This window comes from Crocuta crocuta, unplaced genomic scaffold, assembly GCF_008692635.1.
Source record: "Crocuta crocuta isolate KB4526 unplaced genomic scaffold, BGI_CrCroc_1.0 scaffold227, whole genome shotgun sequence".
NCBI classification, from domain to species: domain Eukaryota; kingdom Metazoa; phylum Chordata; class Mammalia; order Carnivora; family Hyaenidae; genus Crocuta; species Crocuta crocuta.
In genome coordinates, this window is record NW_027531903.1 from 224,911 (window position 1) to 225,828 (window position 918).

Consider the following 918-nt stretch of genomic DNA (forward strand, 5'->3'; position numbering starts at 1 on the left):
TCTTACTGTGGTTGTTTCCTATACATCCTCAGCTATTTTTGTTATATTCAGAGTTGAGCATTATCTCTCCCTCCGATTGGGTTAGTCTTGACACTTTCACAACAGTCCTATATAAAGTCATCCTTACTGTTCTAACAAGTGCCAGAATATTTTTCCTTTAACAGAATAAATACAATATTGGTTAACTATTGAAGTATAACTCCTCCAATATGACCTGCAGATTTTTCTCAATTATAATTCATTCTCACATTTAACAGCATGATTACTTTGTGTATATCTTTTTTTCATGCAACAGTGTTCCAATTATTTGCATAGCAATCTATTTTTAATTGGGTTGGAAGTTTTACTTTTCATTGTACACACAATTAAGTAAGAATGAAATGTTAGAAATAGACTCTATATGAGATATAAAAATGTCAAGATAACATAATTCTGTTTTCATGAACCACATTGTTAATGAAGTGACTTGTGAAACTAAGAGTCATCATGCTTGGTAAAACGTCATGAGATAAAGTAATCATGAGTTGTTGGAAAAGAGTAACTGTAAAGTGTTGGCTAGGTATAGGTATCCCTATGCTAACTTTAAGTGTAATAAAATATTTTAAAGAAAATATTCCACTTATTATTTTTAAAATTTAATTTGTTGGAAAAAGAGCTTATAATTCTAACCATTATTGAGCCTAATAGTCATAGTGATAGCATACAATTAATACTTATAATTAAATATTTCATTTTATAAAATAATATTTGAAATTCAGTTGTTGAGTTTTAAGTTTTTAAATGTTTGAGTATTTAAAATTTAAGAGCACATAAAAATCTTAGAAAGGGACTTTCATTAATAAAATATTCAAAATATTGTAAATTATACATGTTGATTTAATAGATGCAAATTGACAAGTGATATGAATAGCAAATTTG